Here is a 27,353-nt window from a genome sequence, read left to right as displayed (position 1 = left end):
TACATATTGCTTGTTACAGGAGATGCATATGATGAGGTACACCACATAGGAGGTGTTACAGTTAATAAAAGATTGGATCTCATAAGTTATATCGGTCGTGCGTGATGAAAAAGTATTTGCTGTAAGGATGAAGCCGCAAGTTAGGCAACGCGTATGACCACATTTATGGATCCCCAAGTGATGCAGTCAGGAGTACTTGTTTACATTAATTTCATTATAGGTAAAAAGGCTCGGTGACACCATAGACCCAATAGTTGGAGCTTTTTTAGAGATAAACCTTACTCCTTGTTTAAGACACATTTTTAAATCGTTATCCTGTTCCAAAATGGGTAGGTATTTGGTAACCACTTTTTTAACTTGGTGGAACTGGTTACTATAGGTAGTGATAAACAAAATGGGATTTGTATCCATGACTAAGCTCATCTGAGCGAAACGCGTTGGATTTACCCTGTGCTTCCATTGTGTTGTGCTCTCTGCCACCACTTATGCTTTTAAAGAGGTACGAATAAAGAAACTACTATTTTTACGGCTACATTCTTCTGAAGCGCTGGTCTTTTCTACTACTGTGCTACTGCCCCGAGTCCATGGGGGATCTCCTCGTGTCTGCGCGCTGGAAGATTTTCGTCTGACTGGTGAGCTGGATTTTGCCTCTTTGTCTATATATATATACTAGCTGTAGTTTCCGGGATTGCCCAGGATAGGAAATAACTGCTGTTAGCTGTAACAAAATAGAATGGCTAGCAAAAATATTTTATATGTATCTATAGATCGTCCCTGTCACTGACACTGTCTATCTCTGGCAGTCTCTTTCAGTGACTGTCTCTGATAGTCTCTTTCAGTGATTGTGTCTTGGGCACTCTCATGTCGGTGACTGTCTGTCTCGGACACTCTCATTCCAGTGACTGTCTGTGTCAGGCACTCTCATTCCAGTTACTGTCTGTGTCAGGCACTCTCATTCCAGTGACTGTTTGTCTTGGGCACTCTCATTTCAGCAACTGTCTGTCTCAGAAACTCTCATTCCAGTGACTGTTTGTATCCAGGAACTCTCATTCCAATGACTGTCGGTCTTGGGCACTCTTATTCCAGTGACTGTCGGTCTCTGGCACTTTCATTCCAGTGACTGTCAGTCTCGGGCACTCTCATTCCAGTGACTGTCAGTCTCTGGCACTCTCATTCTAGTGACTGTCGGTCTCGGGCACAGACACCAGTGACTGTCTGTGTCTGTGACATTCTCATTCCAGTGACTGTCTATGTCTCTGACTGTCACTTTGTCTGCAACCAATCAGAGCTCAAGTTTCATTTTTGCACAGCTGTTTATAAAATTACAGCTGATCTCTGATTAGTTTCCAGGGGCAACTGGAACAGTTTTACCTCGGACACTTCTGATAAATCTCCCCCTATCTCTGTATCCATCCTACCTCATTATTTTCTTATACAGCCACACGGAACCGGCCCATACTGCTGGATTGTTCTGCTCTAGGAACAAATAGATAGGGAGACTTGCATTGTCTGGCTATCTACCTATCTATCTACCTACCTACACGGCTAATATATCCTGTAACAATCTATATTAACCAATCACAGCTCAGAGCTCATATTAATGACCTGTGGCAGTACAGCAGCCAATCACGGCTCAGCTTCCAACTGCCACAGCAGCAGCAGCAGACAATGGGTCCTGTATATGTTGGTTAATAAGTGGATTTTGGAAAGCACGGGGTGACAATTTCGGCTCAAAACCCGGTCAAAATTTGGTGACTGTAAATGTGATGGTACAAATTCCTTTAGCGGACATACATATAGAAACACACACAAAGCTTTATATATATTTTATACATATATACACACACATATATATATATATATATAGTTATGCAGTTTTTCATATCTCTATAGGTGTATGCAGTTATTTATGTGTATATATATATTACTTAGTAATCTGGGACCTTTCGTCCTGGCCCCTGGAAGTGCACCCATAACTGAATTTTCCGAGTGCTGCAACTACCTTTTTTGTATATATATATATACATATATATATATAAAGTTATGTTATAAAGTTATGCAGTCATTTATGTATATGTATATATATATATAGTTATATATATAGTTATGCCGTTATTTATGTCTCCATAGGGTTGTGCAGGTATTTATAGCTCTATAGGTGTATGCAGTTATTTATGTATATGTATATATATAGTTATGCCGTCATTTATGTCTCCATAGGGTTGTGCGGGTATTCATAGCTCTATAGGTGTATACAGTTATTTATGTCTCTATAGTTTGATGCAGTTATTTATGTCTCTATAGGGTCACTACTCCCCATTATAGGTCTATAGGGACTGAGGAGAAGCTTTTATTCTCCAGGCAGCTGAATATGAGAAATAAAGTGATAGCACAAATACTATGAAGCACTGTGAATATTTGTATCGGTGTCCTGGTGGTGGTGATGTGGCGGAGGGGTCGCCACGTGTAAGTTCCTATAAGGGAAGGCCAGGTTAGAGGAAGAAGACTGCAGCAGCCGCTGGTTACATAGGGATGAGATCTCATCTCTATCAGGATTACAATGTCATCTACAGATTGCTGCCAACTCAATGGAGGAGAAGTCAACTCCAGCAGCACCTTGCATGACTAATAGCCCATCATGAGATGGAGGGAAGATTGGGAGAGGTGAGGGCTAATAGATAAATAGAAGGATAACGAGATGCTGGGAGCTGCTCTATCAGGGAGGCAGGATTAATGAGAGGGATAAATAATGACATACACTATGGAGAAGTGATAAGTAATGAGGATGTGAAATGAGCTCCTCAAAGAGGCCGAGATGGAAAAAAAATGATAAGAGGCAGATGAGAGGGGAGAGGGGGATTAACCCCTTCTAGGGGGTGTCTGCGGTGAAAGTGGCTGCAGCAGGGGATGAGCTGCAAGACTGCAGGGGACCGCGGCATACGAGGGGTTACAGGTAATGAGCCTCACAAAGAAGAGAGAGAGAGAGAGAAAACTCTGATACATTGTGACTGCTGATGGATCCCTCCCAGTGTCAGAGTGGGGAAAGCACAGGCTCTGGCGGGGAAAGGGTTAATGCCGAGATTTGCCAAACATTTAACAAATAATATACATATATAGATTGTAAGCTCTTGTTGTTTCATCCGGCCATGTTATTACTCTGTTATTTTCTATTTGGTCTCTATAGATGTGTACAGCGCTGCAGTATATGATGGTGCTATATACAGAAAGATTCATTATTATTATGTAGGGCTGGATGCAGAACAAGGGATACATAGGGGCTCATTTATCTTATTTCCCCCTTCCCTGAGATCTTTTTGCGCCTTTTGTGAGTCTATTTTTTGATTTGTATTTGTCCTTGTCAAATAAAGTTTTTTTTTGCAAATTTTAGAAATTTGATACAGGTAGGTATATAAGTATGATGTGTCACATGATGCAGGTAGGTATATGTGCAATGTCTTGTGATGCAGGTAGGTATATATATATATATATATATGTCGTGTGATGCAGGTAGGTCAGTGATGGCAAACCTTTTAGAGATAGAGTGCCCAAACTAGAACTAAACCTACTTATTTAAATGCAAAGTGTCAACATAGCAATTTAAGTGGTAACATGTCGCTACCTGTTTTGTCATGGCTTTTAATTGTATCAGCGTCCTGATGACACCAAAAGAGTTGCAAGAAAGAGGAGAAATTCAGATTATCATTGTAGCTTCCTTCCAGGGTCCCCTGAACAGGATGAATTGAGGGGCCCAGAGCAGGAGCTACAATAATAACGCAACCTTGTCTGCACCTTCTTGCTTCTCCTGTAGTCCCAGGCTGCTTTAGGATGTGTAGCTTTAAAATAGCCCTGATCACAGCATGTCCTGGGTGGCCAAGGACTGCAGGAGAAGGTTTTGAGTCCTGTCTGGGGTGATGGCCTGGGTGCCCACAGAGAGTGTTCCGAGTGCCACCTCTGGCACCCGTGCCATAGGTTCGCCACCACTGAGGTAGGTGTACATGTATGATGTCTCATGATATAGGTAAATGTATATGCATGATTGCATATGGTACATGTAAGTGTATCTGATGACACGTGATACATGCTGGTGTATAGGTATGATGTGTCATGTGATGCAGGTAAGTGGTATATGTATGATGTCGTGTGGTGCAGGTAAGTGGTATATGTATGATGTCACGTGATGCAGGTAAGTGGTGTAGATATGATATCACATGATACAGGTAAGTGGTATATGTATGATGTCATGTGATGCAGGTAAGTGGTACATGTATGATATCACATGATGCAGGTAGATGTATATATATGACGTCTTGTAGTACAGGTAGGTGTATATATATATGATATCACATGATGCAGGTAGGTGTATATATATGACGTCTTGAAGTACAGGTGGGTGTATATATATGATATCACATGACGCAGGTAAGTAGTATATGTATGACGTCTTGTAGTACAGGTAGGTGTATATATATGATATCACATGATGCAGGTAGGTGTATATATATGACGTCTTGTAGTACAGGTAGGTGTATATAAATGATATCACATGATGCAGGTAAGTGGTATATGTATGATGTCACATGATGCAGGTAGGTGTATATATATGACGTCTTGTAGTACAGGTAGGTGTATATATATGATATCACATGATGCAGGTAGGTGTATATATATGACGTCTTGTAGTACAGGTAGGTGTATATATATGATATCACATGATGCAGGTAGGTGTATATATATGACGTCTTGTAGTACAGGTAGGTGTATATATATGATATCACATGATGCAGGTAGGTGTATATATATGACATCTTGTAGTACAGGTAGGTGTATATATATGATATCACATGATGCAGGTAGGTGTATATATATGACGTCTTGTAGTACAGGTAGGTGTATATATATGATATCACATTATGCAGGTAAGTGGTACATGTATGATATCACATGATGCAGGTAGGTGTATATATATGGCATCTCTTGTAGTAGAGGTAGGTGTATGTATATGATATCACATGATGCAGGTAGGTGTATGCCCCCCCCCCCCCCTCAGGCTATGTGAGTGTATGTTTGTTTGTTTGTACAGTGCAGCAGGAGGGGTGGTGTCTATATCTGGTGGGTAATGAAGGGGCTGATCACTAATAATTACCCTCCAGCACATGAGATGTGGCGGCTGCGGGCGGAGGAGTCTCATCCCCTACATCTTTCTATTTCATAAATCTTCTCCTCCAATGCACAACAGAGATTTATAGTAGAGAGATGCATCCCACACCCGAGCTCCCCCTGCAGACCCCACAACACCCCATGTATTGCACTGCACCTCCATTCTGTATCATCTGTACAATCCAGGACTGTGTGTGGTACATGGACACACTGCAATGCTAATCTATGTAATGTGGACATTTGGCATTACTAGCTAGCATAGTACGTGCACACCCGGCAGCGCAGCCATAGTTGCCTTATGGAAATGTGGCACAACAGTGCATAGGGTGCACCTGCCGCAGCGTATAGTAACATGTAAGAGGATTGCACCTTGTGATCTGCTCCCTACTTGCTATTCTCCCGCTGCCTCCATCCTGTCATCCTGTACAATGTGTTCCTGTAATTACCTCTTATCTCAGTCACATTCTGCTGCACTACACAAAACCTTCCATACAGACATGTATAATAGCTGCCGATGTACAGCCACGCGGATCCGGCCCATACTGCTGGATTGTTCTGCTCTAGGAACAAATAGATAGGGAGACTCGCATTGTCTGGTTATGTAACCTACCTACCTACCTATCTACCTACCTACATGTCTAATATATCCTGTAACAATCTAAAAAATATATTTTTTCTATCTTCAGAGATGTATCTAATAATAAACTCTATCTATCTATCTATCTATCTATCTATCTATCTATCTGTCTATCTATCTATCTATCTATCTATCTATCTATCTATCTATCAATTATCTATCAGTTATCTATCTATTATCTATCTATCTATCATCTATCTATCTGTCTGTCTATCTATCTATCTATCTATCTATCTATCTATCTATCTATCTGTCTATCTATCAATTATCTATCTATCTATCTATCTATCTATCTATCTATCTATCTGTCTATCTATCAATTATCTATCTATCTATCTATCTATCTATCTATCTATCAATTATCTATCTATCTCCTATCTATCTATCTATCTATCTATCTATCTATCTATCTATCTATCTATCTATCAATTATCTATCTAATTATCTATTATCTATCTATCTATCTATCTATCTCCTATCTATCTATCTATCTATCAATTATCTATCTATCTATCTATCTATCTATCTATCTATCTATCTATCTATCTATCTATCTATCTATCTATCTTTCCTGCACCATATATACCCTATCCTCCATCTATCTATCTATCTATCTATCTATCTATCTATCAATTATCTATCTATCTATCTATCTATCTATCTATCTATCTATCAATCTATCTATGAATTGATCTTAAAGTGCATAATACTAAACACATTCGTATTTCCCGTTACAAGCGACAGGTTGGATGCATTAGAGTTAAGCGCTGACGTGCGATGCTATTTTGCCCCCTTTCCCGTAGCCTCGTCTTTATGGGGCCTGTATGATTTTGCTCCCCTGTCACTTCATCTTCTTAGCACCAGATAAGGCCGAGCACACAAAGAGAAGCATGGAGTCATAACAATAACTCCTGACTCTCCCCCCTCCTGATCCCGGGCCTGGAGATATAGAATATACAGCCAGTGGGTGCCCATTCAGCAGGGATTTTTCCCATAGGCACAGCATGGGAGAAACCCTCAGGATGAATAGCTTTAAGAATGAGGCGTAAACTTGGAGAACACCTTTTAGGGGGTAATGAATGCTCCATTGCGTGAGTCCTGCCTGCAAGGGCTGAGGCTCTGGACCTGATCTATTCTCTATTGAAGTCATTAGGTCTGTTCAGCGCGTTATCAGACTTAATATAAGGGATGTTCTCAGGATAATATTGACATCTAACAAAAAAGGATCTTGTAGAACCAATGACTAATTAATAATTACTGGAACAAATTTCATTGTGATGATTTGTTAGCGCCGGTGCCGCTCAGAGAAACCACAGGAATAATGTGGGATCGGTATCCGCAGCTATTCTCCTATGGCCAGAGTCATTGCTGAGCTCTTTCCAGGCCTAGGTAGGAAGGCTCTAGAGGTTTCTAAGAGAGGGAAGGGACAAATAAAATGTCATTTTTCATCTGAGAACATTGTTTGTTTAAAGAGGCAATGGCCCCCATGGCTGATAGCAGGAAATTTACGTCAAAATGTGACCGCTTTATGTGGATTTATTTATTTAACCAATGGACCTTTTGCTTAAATGGTTTGTATTCCTTTTTCAGATCTTTCCCACAAGTGATGTGTTACTAAATATAATGGCATCCCCCCCCCCTCCGCAATGAAGTAGATTACCTACAGACTACGCAACATGCATGTTAAATCCTCACCAAGGCTAATTTTAGACAGTTTATGGCTCAGAATATTTTATAGAAAACTTAGATCTGATGGGAGAGATAATAAGTAAGGGAGAAAAAAGGTTGCATGTTCACTAGTTAAAAGTATAATGATAATATCTCAAATAAAAATATAAAAAATGTAATAAAAAAATATCCTATAATCTGCCATAATGCTGGATTATAAACTTTCTCAAGTACCAGGCAGTCCCCGGGTTACATACAAGATAGGGTCTGTAGGTTTGTTCTTAAGTTGAATTTGTATGTAAGTCAGAACTGTATATTTTATCATTGTAATCCCAGCCAGAACTTTTTTGGTCTCTGTGACAATTGGATTTTAAAAATGTTGGGTTGTCATAAGAACCAGGATTAATAATAAATCTTCATTACAGGCACCTGTGATAACTGTTATAGCTGATTATTGTAGCCTAGGACTAAAGTACAATAAATTACCAATATCCAGAGGTCCGTTTGTAACTAGGGGTCGTATGTAAGTCGAGTGTTCTTAAGTAGGGGACCGTCTGTATTGGAAAATTATTAGACTTAGTTCTAAGGATAGAGAAAGATGGAAAGACAAAGGATATCAGGAACATGCTAGGGAAGATTCATTAGGATTTGTTGTATATTTGCTAGTTTTGATTTTTAGATTTGGGTTTTAGATCATTTTTAAAATCATCGCTGGGCATTAAAAATGTCTTGAGTGATCGATGAGGGGGGTATTTTTACAGCTCCTAATTTAAGATATTCTTTTTAGGGACAAATTTGTAAAAAAAAAAAAAAAAAAAAAGATACAAATTTTTTTATTCTAAGAAATTTTTTTGTAATTTTAACTGGCATGATGCAACCATGTAATATAGAGGCCATGTTGCCATAATCCAGCCACATAGAGTCTAGATAATATAACCGTATACCGTTGAGCAGACCCAAACCGCTAAGTTCCAAATTCTACAGCTTTGGGTCACTAAGACTTGACCACAGACTTCAGTAGAAATTAGGGTCCAGTTTTGAATCAAACCCCTCCCCCCCCACTGTTTTAAAGTCCTAGACCTGAAGCCCCACCAGTAACACCCGGCTGGCACCAATAGCGGGTGTTAACTGTTTAAATGCTGCTAGCAAAGGCGCCTAAATCACTGTGGCCGCGCGCATTGGCACTACCATGCTGGCAGCGCAGGTAGCCAGCAACTGGGGAGAATCATCACACTCAATGACATTAACGGGAATGCCGATCCTCCTCAAAATGGAAGTACTTTAAATACTGTTGTTACTGGTGGGGGTTCTTATCTGGGTTTATAAAAATTGTGTTCTGCTCAACTCAGCCAAAGATGTCACATTATACTACAATGTATTTCTTAAATAATAATCCATGGAGGGATTTATCAAGGCTTGTACTGGTGTATTTTCCCCTTAATGCTACCTCCACAACAATTGAGAGGTGCGGCTATTTGACTATATGACTTTGGAGCTTCTTTGGAAATTTCGTATCAGATGCTCAAATTCCAAGTGAAGGAGATGCTCAAGTTTTTGAGCAAGGGCATTTAAAAAAATAATAAATAAAAAACTAATAGTTTTTTAAAAAAACCTCACACTAGAAAAACTGAACTCTTAGTTTTTTTTAGTCAGTGGTAATAGGACTTGAACTCATCATTCATATGTTTCTATAGACATCTTCAGTAGAAGTGATCTTGGGCTTACATTTATCTTTTGGGGGTTTCTCGACTCACAGTCAATGGCAGATGTCAATGCAGGTCACGTCCAAAAAGGATTTTAGCCAGTGATTTTCAACATGTCAATCTTCAATCTTTTTATGTGTGGAGATGTCAGTAACTAATGGTGATGGTAACTTTATCCCCACTCCCCATACAGAATATGTAAATGTTCTACCGCGCCAAATATTTATCTCTATAAAGGGGGTTCGGTAGGGATAGATGTAGTCAGAATGAGCTTCCATCTTTCACAATTGACCTCTGTGTAGCCTTCATGATGGTAACATTACACATATTGTAGATGGGACTTGGCTATATGGCAAGTATTACATGGAAAAATCTGGGCACGTAGTTTGTCATAAACATTTTTCTATAAATCATCCATAAAACCATAAATATCTATATCAGTATTTGTTAAAAAAAATGTTCTGATTATTCTTCTACCTGGATTGTTTCAGATTAACATGTCAAGGAAACAATTGTGGCAAGGCAAGTGATTTTAAACACACTTGATTGCCTCCTGAAAAATCTGATGTGTGAACGCGCTTCACAGCAAATTCCCCATCAGGACTCATCAGAACGCCAAATACATGCGATAATCACACCATTAACCATCAACTTTGTAATGCGTCTGATACATTTTCCTAATAAATTCATGAATTGTTCCCAATAGGGACCATAGATACAATGATTGTCTTGAGCTAGGGTGGTTTATGGCCTAAATCTGTTTATGGACAGAAGCACAAATCTATGTACTCCAATGTTAAATCTGTACCCATCCCACCAACAATAATAATTGCTTCAATACCCCATGAAAAATTCACATATATCACTTTATACCACATGAACGACAATATATACATTGTATTGTATATTAAAAAATTTAATTTTTTCAAAAAGAGTTCACACTTTACATATAGAAAAATGAATGACCTTATACAATAAATAAAGAAGTTTTACAAAAAATGGATACTATAGTTCAAAAGTAAATACACAAATGCATTAAACAAACAGTCCTATGTGCCCCCCCCCCCAAAAAAAACCAACAGTTCATAAAAAGTACATAAAAGTAATCTTTGCCTATTAATTTTATAATTGTTTATTATAGTAATAATAATATTTACATAAACAACACCAATGGGAAATAATAATAGTTTAGAGATTCGGAAAGACTGTATTGACATCCTGAGGATACTGATACAGTTTAAATTATAGTAACAAGCCCTAAATACCAATACACTTTCCTTTGGAATTTTTGGACCCCTCACACAATGCCACTCGGATAGTAGTTGTGAATTAACAGGGCTTCATTACGTGATTGTGTGAGGGGTCCAAAAATTCCAAATGAAAGTGTATTGGTATTTAGGGCTTATTTGTATAATTTAGAGCCACAACGTTCAAAGAGAAAAAATCCTGTAGGGCTACAATATGTATTATAAATTGTATCTAATGTATTAAGCGTGTTATAATATTGAGGTGCATGTGTAGGCAGTAAATTATTAAAGGAATCTGATTGTGGTTTCAATACACAACAGGATCTCGGAATAGATGGCTTAAAGACGCTATCAAATAGAAATAATGATGTTTCCAGGGTTTCTTTAATTAGAAGCTATTTCAGTGTATTGTTTATCATTGCACCCAGGTTTCAGGACAGTCTCAAGAGGCCCGCATATCTGCAGCTGATGACAGCTCAAGGTGTGACTTCCCAGGGGGATATCTGAATGGGACATCAGCAGAATACACGCATTCTTCAAGACTCCTTTTGCCCTTGTATGGAAGGAGAATGGAAGCCAAACAAGCCCAAGTTGGTTGCCTGGGGTCTAAACATGAGTTTCTCTCCTCTGGAACAGAAAAACCTTCTTTGTCAAACCTGTTAGTGCTTTTGTTCTAGGAATAAAAGCTAAAGACAACTTGCACAGCCTGAGCTGGGAACTCTGCCTTAAATCCGGACCTGACACTATTCACAAGCTCTTGACAAGGACAAAAAAGGGGAAATTAGGCCTAAAATCTAGCAGGCAGATGTCCAGGGTTAAAACAGGTTATTTGTTAATTGCTTTTGTGTTTTGAAGGGGAGGGAATGGAGGGCCGAGGAAGAGACCTGTTAGCAAAATAATCAAATACAAAAAGTTAGCACTCCAAATGCCAAGTGGTTCGTTTCAGATCGATTCATATTTCTGTCCATTAATATGGATGAGTTAAAAGAGGTAAAAGATTACCCATCAATATGGGTAAAGGGGTAGGAGCCATTGATGATTATCAGTTGTTTTACAGACCATATTTAATGAAATCTATATTAATATACCATATCCTATATTAGGCATTGCAAACATTTTTGTAAATGCATAAAATTTTAACATTTTAACAAATGTTAATTTTTTTAAAAATTACATTGAATTTGACTCAATTTGATTCAATTATATAATATACCTATTTAAAGCCGAAATCATAATGCACACGTAAAATGTTACTCCTGAAATTTAATAAACAAACTAATTTTCTCTAATCCAGTAGAAAAAACATCCAATTTTATAATACATAATTATAATAAATGTATAATAATTGTTTAATTTATTTGTAATTATTTTTTATTTATAATGATATTTTTATATAACTTTTTTTTAAATGTACTCCGCTTCAATCCATTATCTAAACAAATATTTATAAAAAGAAACGTATAATTATTTAAAATTAAAATCGCAAATGTGATGTCATTTATTGGTTAAAATATGAATAAAGAAATATAAAAAATATTTTTTTTTATGATTCGGATTTGTTATTTAAACAGTAAGAATTGTTAAGCTTAACATGCCAAAAAATATGTGGCAAAATTTTGGAGAAAGGAGCTGACTGAGCTGGTGGAGTTTTGTTCGAAAAAGTGTCTCTGATCTACAAGATACATTTGCAGCATTTTAAGACGGTCTTGTCTTACATGACTTACATCTAAATATTAGACAGTACTGATATATTTCTCCATTATTCATATTATTGGGGAAATATATGGGTACGGAAATAATGTTTTACTCTTTGTTTTATTGCAGCCAATTGGTAAGATAAAAAAAAATCTTTTTTGCTCATTAATCTACTGTCTGCACCCCATCTTGAAAAAAAACTGAAATGGAGATATTTTTGGTAATTTATTAAACAAGAAAAACTGGTCACATGGTCATAAGTATCTAGACCCTTTGCTCAGTATTGGGTAGAAGCAGCTTTTGAGCTAGTGGAGCCAGGAATCTTCTTGGAAATGTTGCAATAAGTTTTCACAACTGGATTTGGGGATCCTCTGCCATTCTTTCTTATATATTCTCTACAGTTCCCTCAGTTGAATAATGAATGTTGGTGGAAACCATTTTCAAGCTTCTAAAGAGGGTTTAATTGGGATTAGGTCCGGGTTGGGCTAGGCCAGTCAGGAATGGTCACATTGTTGTTCTGAAGCCTCTGCTTTGTTATTTTAGTTATGGGCTTGGGGTCATTGTCTCGTTTGAAGGTGAGCCTTTAGCCCAGTCTGAGGTCCACTTCACTCTGAAAGAGGTTTTCATCCAGGATTTCTCCGTACTTGGTTGCATACATCTTTCCTTTGATTATAACCAGTCGTCCTGTCCCTGCAGCTGAAAAACACCCCCATAAAATGATGCTGCCTCCACCATGTTTCCCTATTGGGTTTATATTTGGAAGGAGATGAGCAGTGCCTGGTTTTCTCCAAACGTACTGCTTAGAATTAACACCAAAAAGTTCAATCTTTGTCTTATCAGACCAGATAATCTTTTTTTTCTCATAGTCTTCATGTGTTTTTTTGTACAATGAATGTGGCTTTCATATGTGGCTTCCGTCAGCACACTCTGCCATAAAGCCTCGACTAGTGGAGGCTGCAGTGATGGTTGACTTTGTGGAACTTTTTCTAATCCCCCTACTTGAACTTTGAAGCTCAGCCACAGTGATCTTGGGATTATTCTTTACCTCTCTCACCAAGGCTCTTCTCCCACAATTTTTTAATTTGGATGGATGGCCAGATCAAGAAAGTGTTGTGGTCATCGCAAATTTCCTCCATTTAAGGATTATGGAGCCCACTGTGTTCTTAGGAACCATGAGTGCTGCATAAATTATTTTGTAAGCTTGGCCAGATCTGTGTCTTGCCACAATTCTGTCTCTGATCTCCTTGGGCAGTTCCTTAGGCCTCATGATTCTCATGTGCTCTGACATGCACTGTGAGGTCTTATGTTCCTTTCCTAATAAAGTCCAATCAGTTTAATTAAACACAGCTGGACTCCAATGAAGGAGTACAACCATCTGAAGGAGTATCAGAAGGAAATCAACAGCATGTGAGTGTCACATTATATGAATATTTATGACCATGTGATATTTAGGTTATTCTTGTTTAATAGATTTTTTCTGTCAAGATGGGGTGCAGAGTGTACAAATAATGAGCAAAAAAAGAATGTTTTTGATATTACCCACTGGCAGCAATGAAACAAAGAGTAGAACATTTAAAAGGGTCTGAATACTTTCCTTACCCACTGTATATTCGAAAAAAAAAAATCATTTAAATTCAGGAAAAATGGAGAAAAAGTCACTAATGTTTTATGACAGCAATTTACACTAAGTAGCATGGTTAGTATGAGCAGTTTGGATATGCTACATAAATGTCCAATTTGTGTAAATGGTATCTCTCTTTAAATAGATTAATAGTTCATACAGCTCATATTTAACCCTTGTTATATAGGTTTTCCAGGAATAAGGAAAAGAACTAGAGTAGTGGGCCTGGGTGGGGAAAAAAAGAATGCATACTTATCTGGGTAACGGTTCAAGATTCCTGAATTTCACCTGTTTTGTTGATTTTCATGCTTGAATCTGGCTGGAAACTCTAGGGTCAGGGAACGTGCTTCATGTAACCCATTAGACATTCCACTTTTTATGTTGTCCTTGGGTTCTGATGATGCACCTCATTGGCCAAAGCAAGTACTTCTTATGTTGTCCTTGGGTCCGAAGATGTAATTCATTGGCCGAAGCAGGTCCTGTGATCCCTCCAGAACTTCCAACTGAGTGTAGGCCTGAGGTACACTGCAACAGGTGTAAGTATGTATATTTTTTGCCCATATTCCTGGAAAATCCAAGTTAAGGTATATTTGAATACCACAAAAATCTCTCACCCTTAAATACAGCAACTGGTATGAATAGCGGAAGTTGAGGAGATTGAAGCGATGGCCAAGTTGAAGAGCTAACACAGCGCAAGCTTCCAAACATTGGGATATGTTTGTCACATCTATTAATAGAGTAGCAGCTACTATAGTATAGCATATGTGAATCTCACAAATGCTTCATGAAAAATTTACCAGGGCCACACTCCTAAAAAAATAATAAAATAATAGGGCAATTAGGTGTAGACGTTCTAATGTATGCTGTCACCGTGTTACATGCTGTCAATAACTGTTACATGGAGCTCACACAATCGCTTCAATGCATATTCAATAGTCGAGTGGCTCGATTTATACACACGCGGTGCCCAGTATGGTAACATAGAACATGACAACTTATATATTAACTGTGATTTTAACATTAAGTGTGAAAGCTGTGACACAATTAATTAGCATTGACTGTAAAATGAACTCATATAGGTCTTGGCTTGACTGCTCAGGCTGCAATGTTGTCTTCTAGGTGAGCCCATTGTAGCCGGTGTGCCTCTATGGTCTGTAAGGTCTGTGCATCCTAGGAGCCCTAAAATTAGGAGATGCCAATTATCAGCCCATTATAAAGGGCCACAACTCACAATAAGGCTGCATTCATACTACCTTATGGGGTACGTATGTACGGCGGCAAGCTTGCGGCCGTACATACACCGCCATAGACGGCAAATGGCCGCACGGAGCGATATGGTGCTGCACACGCATGGCACCGTACCGCTCCGTACACGGGAAAAAGATAGGACATCCGGTGTCCTATCTTCCCCCTTGTTACAACCATTACCCAAAGCATTGCTATGGAGAGGGGTCAACATGGCACCATTGTGCCTTAGCCGTGCAGGCAAACATCAGTGTGAATGCAGCCTAAACCCTTTTCCTTAGGAATACTTAACAATGTATTGATAAAAGATTAAGTAGATAAGACAATTTCCTATTAAAACAAGAAGAAAAGAATTTCAGAAAATAATGAAATATAATACATTTATTGAAGAATACAAAAAAACTGCACATGATGTGGCGACGGGTAAATTCTGTCATCATAAATGGGTGGATTAAGACCACAGTGGGTCTTGGGCTGTATGAAAATTCTAAGTCTTTAACTATATTGGAGAACCTTCAAAGGTCCTGGAAGGGCTCTTGTATTTATGTGTGTTTAGATCCAGCACACATATATGTGGATTTCAGCACACAAGTTTAAGGCTCTCCCCGTCAGTGGCGTAACTAGGAGAAGCAGGGCCCCATAGCAGGCTTCTGCATGGGGCCCCCCTTCTCACTTAAGAAATATACATATTTGTATACTCACACATGCAAGTTACAATCACACATTTATACACACACACACATATATATATATATATATATATATATATATATATATATATATATATATATATATATATATATGTTATACACATGTTATGCTATACAATGTGTAGCATAATATGTATATAATGGTGCACTCTTTAGTATGTCAGGTAGGATGACGGTCCCCCCTGACACTGTGAGCCCCATACTGGCAGTTATGGCTGCTTTCCACTGTAGTTACGCCCCTGCTCTCCGTCCCTTTCTTTTTATTATCTCTACAGGGCATTTGCAAACTTGGTGTTTGTTTTCGAAGGTCATAGGCCCCCTTGAAGTCTTGGGTCCCAGATGGCCACCCCAAACTGTCCATATCATAATCTGCTGCTGATTGTAGTGTTTGTAAATGCTATAGAACAATTTTAAAACATGATTTTATTAATTAAGGAGAAGGTTAGACTTTTATAATTTAGAAAAGCCAAGTCATACAGACTCCTATTCAGTGTCTGTATAATATTACAGTGTAATATAATATTTTATGGTATAATACGATAAATTATATTGAGTAAATTCCTAATTGCATTACATTCCTTATCTCGTACCGATCCTTAGTTTCCACTTGAATTTTAGACTGGAGCCGAAGTCATGGTGCTGCTGGTTACGTTTTGGAAACACTGAATTTGGCTTCAGGAAAAACTGATGAAATTTGAGTTTTTAACTATTAGACGTGATTTTTCCTGTATGTTGTCCCTTATGATTTATCATTTTAGCAATTGGATTTATATACTGGTTGTTTGGTGTTTTATACTGTAAATTAGTGATGGACAAGTAAGCAAGGACCTCAAGGTCCATCCAAATGATGGGATTGATCCATATCTTTTGATTAATTTTCTCCTATTACTTTGGTTTAGGTAATAATCCTGGATGTCCCTTTAAGCGGATTCTATTTCCCGTATATTATAACCGTTTAGCCTTTTACAAATCCTCTCTTTTTGAGACATGTATTTTTTTTCCAAACAGATTACACCTTGGTTTAAAGTCGATGAAATCTTTAAACTCCATTTGAAGTGAAGCAAAGTCTTACATGGTGTCAACGCCGCATCAAAATGACATTTGTCATTTCTATACAAAGCAGCTTTATGGCTACTTAAGGAAAAAATACATCTGTAACAATCCGCAGTAATCCCTTCAGCCCCCTATTTATATTCACTGACACACTTAGTAATTTGATGAATCCCTCTCCTGAAGATGTTCTAGGTATCACTTACTGTACAAACAGCAGTCAGCACACAGCTGCTCCGCGCCGGCCCGGCTCCCATTCAGCATCTAAAGCTCTTGCTGGGGAATGGGTTAGATTGCAAAATAAATAAGTGTGTGAGAAAGTGATCTTTAATACCAATAAAGATAAATGGTTTCACTGGAAAATAGCATTGAATTGTGACATTTGCTGAAACTAAAGAGGAAGTGTCTTTATCCTCATCACATACAATGAGCAAACTTAAAATACATTCGGGGGATTTCTCATCCGCTGGCACATCATGCACCTCCAGATAAATCTATCGACCAACTGCAATGATGGGGAATTCTAGGCCAGGTCCTGGGTACGCTTCAGGCTCCAGCTTCTTGGTATATCGTCACCCAACCTTGTGGCCATACCATTCCAAACCAGGTCATGTGCAGGCTATAGGTAGTGTGCATATACTGACCAGGAACGCTCCAGGCTCCAGCTTCTTAGTATATCCAGCTCCTGATCTTGTGGCCACACCATTCCATGATAGGTCATGCGCCGGCTATAGGTAGTGTGCATGTACTGGGCAGGAACGCTCCAGGCTCCAGCTTCTTAGTATATCCAGCTCCTGATCTTGTGGCCACACCATTCCATGATAGGTCATGCACAGGCTATAGGTAGTGTGCATGTACTGGGCAGGAACGCTCCAGGCTCCAGCTTCTTAGTATATCCAGCTCCTGACCTTGTGGCCATACCATTCTACACCAGGCCATGCGCATACTATAGGTAGTGTGCATATACTGGCCAGGAATGCTCCAGGCTCCAGCTTCTTAGTATATCCGCTCCTGATCTTGTGGCCACACCATTCTACACCAGGCCATGCGCAGGCTATAGGTAGTGTGCATATACTGGCCAGGAATGCTCCAGGCTCCAGCTTCTTAGTATATCAGCTCCTGACCTTGTAGCCATGCCATTCTACACCAGGTTCTTTGCAGGCACTGGGTAGGCACACTTCAGCTTCTTAGAATATCCAGCACCTGACCTTGTGGCCATACCATTCCCCGCCAGGCCATGCGCAGGCTATAGGTAGTGTGCATATACTGGCCAGGAACGCTCCAGGCTCCAGCTTCTTAGTATATCCAGCTCCTGATCTTGTAACCCATACCATTCCATGACAGGTCATGCGCAGGCTATAGGTACTGGGCAGGAACATTCCAGGCTCCAGCTTCTTAGTATATCGGGTGCTGACCTTGTGGCCATACCATTCCACACCAGGCCATGCACAGGCTATAGGTAGTGTGCATATACTGGACATGAACGCTCCAGGCTGCAGCTTCTTAGTATATCGGCTCCCAACCTTGTGGCCATACCATTCCACATGAGGCCATGCACAGGCTATAGGTAGTGTGCATATACTGGGCAGGAACACTCCAGGCTCCGAGTTTGCTGTCATCTCTTTGCTGGTGGAAGGAGATCTGGCTCATATGGCTCACTTATCCCCCCCCTGGATATAAATTATGTGTAATCTGACAACGCAATTACCCTACTAGCAAGATGGAATTCAGCAGAGATTTCGGAGTGAAAATCAGATAAGGAAGTAAGAAGGGTGGATAATAAGAGACAAAGTAAGTGACGAGATATATTACAAAGTTTCTTGTATTATTTAAAGTTTTGACTACGTTACGTGCACCTACCTTGATTTTTTGCTACTCTTTTGTTTCTACAGCTTCTCTCAGGTCTATACAACTCAATGGCAACAGACTACAAACAAATCTGATCTTACCTTATTCCCTCTTCCATACTTCTTACTTACCTGCTAAGTATGATAGTAATGAAGGCTGATGGTGCTCCTGGTAAATGATATTCATCAAGCAGAAAACCTGATTTAATTAATTTTAATTGAAAGAAGATATTGCTGTTCCTATTTTGGTGAGGCTGGGGGACTACCCCTATGATGATGTAAGGAAAAGAAGGCTTGTATAGTATATTACTTGCCCAATGCTTTTGTTCAGAAGAGAGAGAAGTCACTCCATTCTCCCTAATGCTAGGTAACAAAAAAACGGGACTGGGCGGGACCAGGGGAATGCATAAATTAAAATACAAGGCTCCCTACGGAACTCGGGTGATGTAGCCTAACTTAGCCTAGCATACATTTTAGAAATCTATATTTCCACAATAGCAGAACTCTTGATGAACATCGTTCTTCAGGAACTTTTTATTAGGACATATCTACCATCGGTAAACTGATATTAGATGTCCTTTAAAGAAGATCAGTGCCATTAAAGTAGGCTCCCAATCATATAATCACACAATGTATAAGCATTCCAGGCATAGTAAATCTATTTCCCCAGTGTTTTGTCAATTTACATCAAATTCAGTTTGTCTTAATATGCAAATCAGCATCTCGGTTCCTCAGGGGTGTGGCCATGTTTGCTGGCACACTAGTTTTCTTTTTTTCTGACCATCCTCATCCTTTTATTCACTGAGTGACAAGTTGTAGCTTAGAAAGTGTCTTACACAAAGCTGTTTTTACTTGTGTGATGATTTGGGGGCTGATAAATCACCTTTAAGTAAATAGAATATGATAAAATGGTGACATGTCACAGTAAAAATACAGATCATGAAAGTAAATACACTGCTGGGAGACTTGTGAGAAAACATGTTACAGAGATGTGCAAATATTCTTAGTATCACCATATTATAAATGGGCTGAACACGCTTTTAGAGGAATTATACAACCTCCTACGAATGTTCTAGGAAATGCAATCCAGTACAAATAGCTCTGTGTTTTCTTCGCTATTATTTTGAAGATCCTTTCCTATCTATAACCTAACATATTTTGAAAACAGGACTCCCCAGTGTGTAAAAATCATCCGGAAAACATGGAATCTTAAAGACTGTCATGTTAGATGGCGCTCAGTGTATACGATAGATATTGTAGAATTTATGTGTACAGGCACGGCCACATCTCTCATTGGAAACAATAGGGTTATGTCCCTAAACAACAGAGGTTGAGGGACTGAATAAAATCCTAAGGAAAAAGAACTTTCAAGCCAACACAATGAGAACCTTTTAAGAAATAAAATATATTGTATACACATTTACTAAAAAGGTTCTTTTAAAGAAAATTTTTGTAGGTCATTTTTGTAGGGCTCATGGACACGAACATGTGCAGCTTGTGGAAATGGGCCATATGGTGGCCCGATCCAACGGACTGCACATAGCGCAGTGGATGGGAGTCCCTGCATTATTTAGAAATATAATGCAAAGACGTCCCATCTGCTGGCTGAACAGCCGGGCCATAAAAGTTAGAAAGCAGGGACTCCTGTCCACTGCACTATGTGCAGTCTGTGGAATTGGGCCTCCATACTGCCCATTCTCATGGGCTGCACACGTTCGGGCCCTAAGTCTGAAATCTCAGTGCTATATAATTGTGAAGTATCTGTAGTAAACAATCTCCTACTCCTCCCTTCTGCACTTGAGTGATAGCTCTAGCACCCACCCTGATGACCGCTGGGATCCTCACCTATTGTGTGACTTGACGCTGTTGGACCCCAGAGCAAATCTGTACCAGGCCCCCGGTTATGGGAAAAGTACACCTCATATGTGAAAAGTACATTTTATGGACCTCTTAAGCCTCTTGGGTCCGGTTGCAGCCATACCCTCTGCACCCCATCAAGTTATGACCTTAACCCTCACTCAAGGGAAAAGAGGCGTGGTTGGAGAGTGTTGACTGTAGAGAGTCCATGTCACATCGAAGTTAGGGATCTACTGAATATCATGGTCAATGGCACAAAACTACCTTTCTGTATCATGCAACTATTATACCCAACCTATGAATGGTAAATATATAGATGGTGGATATGGATGGCATAGCTATGGATGATACGGCTATGGATGGTAAAGCTATGAATGGTAAATATATGGATGGTGGATATGGATGGTATAGCTATGGATGATACAACTAAGGATGGTAAATATATAGATGGTGGATTTGGACGGCATAGCTATGGATGATACGGCTATGGATGGTAAAGCTATGAATGGTAAATATATAGATGGTGGATATGGATGGTATAGCTATGGATGATACAACTAAGGATGGTAAATATATAGATGGTGGATATGGATGGTATAGCTATGGATGATACAACTAAGGATGGTAAATATATAGATGGTGGATATGGACGGCATAGCTATGGATGATACGGCTATGGATGGTAAAGCTATGAATGGTAAATATATAGATGGTGGATATAGATGGTATAGCTATGGATGATACAGCTATGGATGGTAAATATATAGATGGTGGATATGGATGGTAAAGCTATGAATGGTAAATATATAGATGGTGGATATGGACAGTATAGCTATGGATGATATGGCTATGGACGGTAAAGCTATGGATGGCAACTATATAGATGGTGAATAAAGATGGTATAGCTATGGATAATACTGTGATCAAGGAGAGAGGTTCTCCTATAGGGGTATTTTTTGTATATTGTGTCTAACCCCAGTATATACATCACTGCTCCAGGAAACCATTGACCTCATGAGTAGTGTTTGACCAGCTTGACTTGCAAAAACACATGATGCTGGTGACCAGAGTGGGTGGACAAGTAAGTATAAATTATTTTGTTACTTACAGTAATTACCTGTATCTGCTCTAATAATATCACCTAGAAAACCCCCTTAAGGTGTCGATGTACCTTTATTAGCTACCTCTCAACAATGGCTATCCTAACTTCCCCATACACATGGGGAGGGGGGAATTATCATTAGAGCGGCTCCTTACGACAGTTCTATGTCTACATTTGTAGTTTTGCTGTAGTCAGATAAGTGGCTTTGGCCCTTGATAAATCTGCTTGTGGTGTTTTTTACTATGTGGGTTGTCGTAAGTCGTAAAAAACCCCAGCAAAAATCGCAACATAGACCAGGGTGGTAAATTTGCACCAAAACTTGTGCCTAAGTTGAAATTTGCTCCAAATTGCAAATCGTGAAATCAGTCATACTATGAAAACTAATCTATGCAAATAATGAATTTTGCGTAAGTACAGTCTATGCCAAAGTCACTATGCACTGTCCTATGTTCATTTGGCGCAATGGAAAGTTGCAAAACAGCATTTGTACCACAACTGCACCTAAACATAGACAAAAACCCCAATGATAAATTTAGTTTGGATGTTCAAATGCCTGATCCTTCATTTTCTGTTTTTGAGGAGAGAATCAGGTCACCCTCATACATATTAGATGGTTGGCCAGACCCAATGAAGTCTGGACTTTAATCTAAGCTGTATGGACACCTGTAGGTTCCTGTTAGATAAGTTTCTTTTACTGGTACAGATTTCAGGGAGGTGCATTAAAATGACTGAGAAGAGTACTAGACACATAAGAGAACAGCATGGTGCTAAATTGCATACAAATCTGTCTCTCACCCTCATGTACTCTCTAACAGTCGTACAGAAGAAAATGTTGGTTGATGCATTTTATTTTAGCATAATTCACACTAGGAACATTTGAAATTGTGTCAACGCTAGGAAGCGTTGTACATTATCATATTTATTTCAGAGCTTAGTATGGCATTAAAACTACAGTATCACCTCACCTACCAAAGGATTATGATAGGTGGATGGTTGGGCACCAATTTAAAGTTATGTGGGACCAACTGGGGAGAGGCTGCATATCAAAAATAAAACCTGGATTTCAAAATGTCTCAAATTATTTCTACTTTCACATGGACATTATATGACATTTTTTTAAGTCTTCATGTCGGACAGAAACTAGTTTCTCAGTTAAGGCGAAGCTTTTGTCACCACCAGGGCTGGCTTTAGGGGATGGCAAACTGGGCATTTAACCAGGGCCCCCTGTCATAAAGGAGCCCACTGCATGTGGACTTTTGTGAGCAGAGGATGTATCGCTCTTTTAATACCCCTTGGTTGAATGCCTGGATGAAGATACATCTACACATTTATCAATTTAGCTTTTTTTCTTTTTATCTAAATATCTTCTATCTACCTACCTATTATCTATCCATCTATCTATCTATCTACCTACCTATTATCTATCTATCTATCTATCTATCTATCTATCTATCTATCTATCATCTATCTATCTATCTATCTATCTATCTATCTATCTATCTATTTGCATCCTTTAGTTGGTGCTGCTCTCCATTTTCCCGTGCATGCCTCATCATTGCTGAGCAATCGCTGCAATTTTCTACTGTTAGGTTAGTGGTGCCAGGCTTTCTTTTCCTTCCAAGGACCACCCACCTGACAGTAGAGTATCTAATTAGCATATTGGGTGCTAGAATTAACTAGAATTAACTGCGTTGATTGATCAGGAATGGCAAAGGCTACATAAAAAAATCCAACTACATCACAGGAGGAACAATTCCTATTAAAGGAACCAAAAACTTGGTGAAAAGTCACCTTTAAATTAATGACCAAGCATCTTTCATACATTTGTATTATGGATTCTGTAGAAAACTGAATCCATCACATAATGTTGGATCTATTGGAAGGTGACAGCATAGAATAGACACTTTTCACTTACAATAAATGCAATCTGTTAGCAGTTTCGCCATACAAAGGTTGGGCGGGTCCTTCGGTGCCTGAAGAGCTTTCTGTTCCCTGACTTGAATTGTTCCACAGCTCCTCCCCTCTGCTCTGTTACTGCTGTAGTAACAAATCAAGGTCCAGCTAGAGCTTTTACTAATCAGAAAGGAAGGTCTGAGGAAAGGCTTAGTGCAGAGAGCGGAAAGCTCTTCAGACTGAAAGTCTTCCCCAGAGCCATTGCAAGAGCTGCATCATCTTAATACCATTTACTAAACGTAGGTTTGATGACATTCTTACATAATCCCTTTGAGATTTATGTTTTAATATATTGAGGGGGGGGGGCAGGGCTGGCTTTAGGTTTCAATAGGCCCCTGGGCAACAGAGCCTCAGTGGGCCCCTTTGCAGTGAACTTGTGTGGCGGCATTAAAAATTAGGAAACTGAAACAGTTTCCTGTACCCTAAAATATTCCCTAGTTTATCATCCCAAACAGCCCCATCATGGGTATTTTATATACAGGCCCCCATTGGTTATGTTATATAAAGCTCCCCTTAACCCCTATGGATTCATTAAATATAGCCCCCCTTACTACATGGATTTATGCCCAGCCTTATTTGGGCCCCCCAAATGCCCAGTGCTGGAGCCGGCCCTGTTGGAGGTATTCTTATTTGGGCCCCCCCAAATGCCCAGTGCTGGAGCCGGCCCTGTTGGAGGTATTTATTAGGGTGAGTGAAGCTAGGGGGAGTTTCCAGTCCTCATGCCTGTATACTCACTGTAGACGGAAAATTTTCATACGTAGGTAGGGCCTGGCGTAGACATAAACGCTGTGCAGGCCCCAGCCGGATATCTCTTGATGTATCTGGCTGCGCTGGAGCAGGGGCATATGATAAATGACCCCCATTGTTTTTTAATTATTTGGATTGTATTTTAGTCATTTGGTCTTGAATGGGTTTGTCTTCAGCCGGATAACAGTAGAAGGTCATGTGATCACTATGTCCACTTATTGACTGACAAGGTCACACACCCACCACATACAAATGGAGCTCTAAAGAACCAATGGAGAGGCGGATAGGTGAATCATTTTTTATTTTTTATTTTATTTTAGGCTGATTGCAGGGATTTTTTCAGTGTAACCTGGAAAATCCCTTTAAAGTGTCCTTCACCATGTTCTGTGTCATATGTTATGTGACAGATAATTTCATTGAAGAACAGTAAATGTTTGACGTTTGCATTAACATCATCGTGAAGACTCTTTCAGTCTGGTTTTATGGAAATAAATTGTCAATGTATCCTCACAGTGCAGTAATGTAAGGCATCTTTCATACGTAGCTGTCTGAGGAAAGCGCTATTTTTACCCCATGACTGAAGACTGAAATTCCAAAAAGGCCATTCCAGTGATGCCGACATTACTTTGACTCATTCTCCAAAATAAACCGGTGGTAATGACGATAGTCCTAGAATATTCACTACTTGATACTTATTTCTAGACACAAGAGGGACATTTGTCATGGAGTCTACGTCAGGAAAGTAATGCCAATCATCGCATTGCCTTGTGAACCACCATAATACCGATTAGTAGGGGGCACGAATGACGGCAGAATGGACTCGTCTGGGGTAATCCTGCCCCCATGACTGGGCACTACCTAGCCCAGGTGAACGTTCACCTTGCACATTCGCATGGTTTTTATGAAAAAAACGGCAGCTAGTAGCAGCCACCCACATTAGGAGGCCTAAGCCACTTGGTGTATCCAGTGGCGCTTCCATCATACTTCAATAGAGTGGACCAACATCAGGCTTCCATCATCTAATATACCGTATATGCCGGCGTATAAGATGACTGGGCGTATAAGACGACCCCCAACTTCTGCCCTAAAAATATAGAATTTGGTATATACTCACTGTATAAGACTACCCCTCTCCCAAATGAGAAAAAGTCTGCTTAAAACTTTGCAAAACAAACAAGAGAGCAAGTGCCTGGTGATCATAACTGTAAGCTGCGATATTAATGAAGATCCGACATGCTTCTGTAAGTGCCGCCTGTGACCCCCAGCTCTGTGACGCCGACCGCTGTGACAGGGCGGCTGCATTAGCATACAGCGCGCCGCCCCGTCAGCGCGTACTAAGCCTCTTCTAATGACTGTGAGATGCGGACTGCCGCGCATGCGCGGCCATCCCAGGAAGCGGCTCTCTGCGCGCTGACGGGGAAAAAAAACACCTCACACAGTGCGGCCCCCGTATATCCGGCGTATAAGACGACCCCCCACTGTAGCCATTATTTTAAGGGGTTAAAAAGTAGTCTTATACGCCAGTATATACAGTACAATAAATTTCCCCTAATGCCCCGAGATAATGTCAGTTCCTGGTCACATCCAAACTGAACATATGGTCTCGTAGGTGAACTTGTCTTCCATGTGAAAGAAGAAAAGAGGACTGCTGCGGGGGAACATGGAAAGGTGACTTTTCTCAAACTTCTGTGATTAGAGGTTCATAAAGGGGACATTATAGGGGGTTGCAGGGACATTATAGGGGGTTGCAGGAAGGAGGTTTTAAAGGTGGCTGAAGGAAAGGATACACTTTCAGGGGGGGTGTAGGAAAGGGGACAATATAAAGGGGGATACTGCAGGAAAGGATGTTTAATAAGGGGGACTGCTTCATAGGGGGCATTGTAAAGGGGGCTGAATGGAAGGGACATTAGTAGGGGGCTGTTGGAAAGGAGCATAATAAGAGGGAATGCAACAAAAGGGGCATTACAAAGGGGGTCTGCAGGAAAGGGATTTTTCAGTGTGCTTTGGCAAAGTGGACATTATGGGTGGAAAGGAGCATCATAAGAGGGAATGCAGCAAAGGGGTATTATAAAGAGGGTGCATATAAGTTTGGCTACAGAAAAAGGGACATTATAAGGGGGATGCTGCAGGAAAGGGGGGGGGGGTTATATGAGGGACTGCCGAACAGGGGGCATAATAAAGGGGGATCTGCAGGAAGTGGGGCACATAAGGGTGCTTCTGCAGGAAAGGAGCTATCATATTTGGGCCTGCAGTACAGGGGGGTATAATAAAGGGGGGTCTGCTGGAAATGGGGCATATAAGGGTGCTTTTGCAGGAAAGGAGGTATCATAAGGGGGACTGAAAAAGAGTAGACATTATTTTGGGGTGTTGCTGCAGGAATGGGGGTATCATATGGGGGCCTGCAGAACAGGGGTGTATAATAAAGGGGGGTCTGCAGGAAATGAGGTTTCATAAAGGGGGACTGAAGTAAAGGAGACATTATTAGGATTCTTGCTGTAGGAAAAGGGACATTGTAAGGGGGCTGCTAAAGGAAAGGCTATAGCATATAGGGGACTTCTGAACAGGGACATTATCAAGGGTGGTCTGCAGGAAAGGAGGCAATACAAAGGGGCTACAGGAAAGGAGGTCTAGGACAACTTCAGGTTAGGGGCATTAAAAAGGGGCCTGCAGGAAAGGAATATTATGATGGGGGCTGCTGCAGGAAAGGAAGAGAAAATGCATTATAAGGGGTATTATAGTATACGGGAGCAACTAAGGGCTTATTATTCTTTGTTTTGGCGCAACCCCCCTACCAACATTCCCTGGAATTCAAGTTTTGAATGCAAAAGTTTTGTGCTTGCACTGCAGAGCATCGCGCCCGAATCACATTGGAAATCCATAAAGTGGCAATGTACAAAAGAAGTAAAATACAGCGCACTGTTACTTCGTTTTCGCCGCTATTTTTGGAAACAATGCCATTTCTTCTCGTCCTTATGTATGCAGCACAAAAACAAATTCGCCTTTCTACCAAAATGTCTCCATAATCATGAACAATAAAAGAATGTCAGAAGTTGTTTACTAACAAAAATCTCACATATTAAACAAGTTTTTTTTTCCTATAAAAGCCGAGTCAAA

General features: G+C 39.9%; 1 long non-coding RNA gene across 2 annotated transcripts in view; it reads left to right on the top strand.

Annotated features, from left to right (window-relative positions):
- Positions 1 to 11,730, top strand: part of LOC140069567 (uncharacterized) — a 44,265-nt gene extending 32,535 nt beyond the window's left edge. The window contains exon 5 of one of the 2 annotated variants that reach the window (XR_011848806.1): positions 10,841 to 11,730. This is a non-coding gene — a long non-coding RNA (uncharacterized lncRNA). The remainder of the gene's footprint in view (positions 1 to 10,840) is intronic. The other variant, XR_011848805.1, reaches the window with a different exon arrangement.
- The last annotated feature ends 15,623 nt before the right edge of the window (positions 11,731 to 27,353 follow it).

Source organism: Engystomops pustulosus, chromosome 7 (genome assembly GCF_040894005.1).
Source record: "Engystomops pustulosus chromosome 7, aEngPut4.maternal, whole genome shotgun sequence".
NCBI lineage: Eukaryota > Metazoa > Chordata > Amphibia > Anura > Leptodactylidae > Engystomops > Engystomops pustulosus.
This window is presented reverse-complemented; position numbering and strand designations above follow the sequence as displayed.